This window comes from Amaranthus tricolor, chromosome 13 (genome assembly GCF_026212465.1).
Source record: "Amaranthus tricolor cultivar Red isolate AtriRed21 chromosome 13, ASM2621246v1, whole genome shotgun sequence".
Classification (NCBI taxonomy): Eukaryota; Viridiplantae; Streptophyta; class Magnoliopsida; order Caryophyllales; family Amaranthaceae; genus Amaranthus; species Amaranthus tricolor.
The window spans coordinates 8,262,811-8,266,050 of NC_080059.1; positions in this window are offsets into that span (position 1 = coordinate 8,262,811).

Consider the following 3,240-nt stretch of genomic DNA (forward strand, 5'->3'; position numbering starts at 1 on the left):
TTTTATCAGACGGGTCTACCATATGGAATACTTGCTTGGCCTGTGTGTCTAGTATAAATGGCTCCTCACTATCACGCAAACGAGTTAAGTCTACAAGAGTGAATCCAAAAGGGTCATCATTTTTTACGCATCGTCGATTACTATTTATCCACTTGCATTTGAAAAGACCAATAGTGAACTAGAGTAGTCAAGCTCTTATATTTCATGTACCCACTCGTAGTATACCAATTTAGCATCAACCGGCGATTGATCCTTGGCACTCGCGTAAAATGTAGATGACACCAAAACGGAAACCCCACTATTCTGCAGATAAGATGACTTCTTATCTTGGCCCTCAGTCCAAAATGTGAACCCATTGAAATCGTAACCCTTATATTTTTTGACATCTTCATGAGGACCAAAAGCTAACCACTTAACAGTTTTAGATACACCCTTGAGTTCTTCACATATTACTCGATTGTGAAACCAATCACTAAACGTCTTATTATGCAACTGCATCAATGCCCTATCCCCTTTAGCGTGCAATATATCAAAATGCTCATTCAAAAATGGATGGACTTCTGAAATATGATGTAACACATACAAGTGTGCTTGTAGAAGACTATCTCGAGGAGGTGTGATCGATTTGGAGCCAATTGTTCCTTTTCCCTCAAGCCTTCTTTCATGTCGAGAGGTGGGAAGTCCAATAAGCTTTGCCATGCCCATATACTCAGCTATGAAGTTACCAATCTCATCACTCACAGTGCCTTGAATCATACTCCCCTCGGGTTGTGTTGGATTCCTTACTTTGTTTTGTAAAACTCCCATGTGCCTTTCAAAAGGATAACACCACCTTAAAAAAATTGGACCCAAAAGCTTGATTTTACGAACAAGATGGACGATAAGATGAACCATTATCAAAGAAAGAAGTTGGAAAATACATCTCAAACTTGGATAAAGTTACAATCACGTCGACTTAAAGAGCATCAAGTTTAAAGGTATCAAGAACTTTACTACAAATTGTGTTGAAGAACGAACATAGTTCGGTAATAGCATATCTCACATGTTTTGGCAGTATTCCATGGATTGGTAAGAACACTTGCATCATTACATGAAAATCGTGAGATTTCATGCTTTCCAACTTCAACTCACCATTTAGGGTCACAAATCTCTTCATGTTGAATGAGTATCCAGACGGAATTTTAATGCCATACAAAGACTCACAAAATGTCCGCTTCTCTGCCTTGGACAATGTGTAGCAAGCTGGAGGCAAAAAAAATTTTTCATTACTCATCTTCTTCTTACTGCCCTTTCCCTTGTTACTGTCTCAACCTTCATCAGCTCTATTTCTTTTTTTACTCACCTTAACATGTGGCCACAACTTCGGAAGAATACCCTTACATTCAAAGTAATCTCGCACGGCCTTAACATCCTTTGTCTTACCTGGAATGTTCATGAGCGTCCCGAGTATGGCATCACACATATTTTTCTCTAAATGCATAACATCAAGACAATGCCTAACCCGTAGATCTCTTCAATATGGAAGCTTCCAAAAGATTGATTCTTTTTTCCATAGTCGATCTTCACCCCCTTGCATTTGCCCTGTTTTACCAAATACAGTTTCAACTCTCTTAACCTGTTCGTAAACCTCATAACCGATCAATGGTTGACGAGCTACACGGTCCTCAACCTCCCCGTTGAACGTCTTTTTTGTCTTACGATATTGGTGATCTCGTGGGAGGAACTTTCGAAGGTGCATGAATACATGTTCGCACTTAGGAATCCACGTGGATTCCATGTCATCAATACATATTGGGCATGCTTTCTTCCCTTTGTTCTTATACCCTAGTTGTAGCAGGAGCGGCACTCTCGTTACATAATTAACATTAATAATTATACTTAAGATAAATAATGCGGAAGTGTAAAACGCCGAACTGCTAAAAACCATTTGAAATAAAAAAAATGTTCAAAACATAAGTAAAAATATATCTTACAACTGAGAAAATATAAAATAAGGTTTACTTAAATACGATAAAAAAACATAAGTACAATATAGTCATCAAGTAAAATCATTGAAGCTAAGTCCTCGATAGAATAATTAAAGTTGCGGCCTGGATCGAAACCTGAGCTAATTTTTTTTCCTGCAAAATACTGTCATCCATAATACGGATGACAGCCGATTAAATCGGTCAGCGATAAAGCCGAGTACAATTTTCTCAATAAGCTTATGATGCGATAGTTAAATCATGCTTACAAAATAATCATCAAGCACAATATAGAAGGTTATTACTCATTATTGACCTTTACTAAGCCATTAAGTTACATTCTCAATACTTGCAGAAGTTCATTACTGCTACTAAATACTTGGTAACCTTAATGCTTATTTAATCAAGTTCAATTAAGCCTCATAGCTTTACCATCATAGCACATCACAAGATCACAACAATAATGACAACTGATATATGTAAGGGTCTGGTTAGGTGAGGACCGTAGTCCTAATTCCTAACTGTGGTGGGAGTCGTCACTCCTCTCAATACTGTTATGCTCGAGACTTCACAGGATGGGTTTTTCTCGGACCCCCTGTCTGACACTGCATTTTACGTGCCGGCTAACACGGACGCCGGGATTTTACATGCCGGTCCATGGTTCGACGTTACCTTACTATCAGAGTCATACAATCAATATCATGCAATATCAAACAAGACTCTAAACCGAAATAGTTTACATTCTTATAAGTCAAACTTCCACTAGTCAAATTTTTGACAATTCTACCCTTTTAGTAGAAACAAATTACTAGTATCTAATAAATTAATATTTAATTAAATAACAAATTTTCGTAGCTATACTAAGATTCCTGAGGCTAAACTAAGTCATTATTGTGTCATAAATAATCATAACAGTCAAGGGTAATATTTCTAAGTACTTAATAACATATTTTATCAAATAACCAGTAAAATAGTAAAACGGATCTATCATCACTATAAAAATAACATAATCCGACAAATTATTAAGGGTCCAAAATCTATATGAAATGAGTTTTCAAGAAAAACAATGCTAAGCATTTTAACAAATTTGTTTGACTATTTTACCGATAAACCGATTAATAATTCTTTATAATTACTTGAGTCCAACAAAAAAAATATCAAAACACCAAGATGATATGAAATCATTTTAAACACATAAGTTTATTTAACTAGTAAAATTCATATATATCTATATTATCATATTAATCAAAAATTTCCATATATATGACTTTTTTTT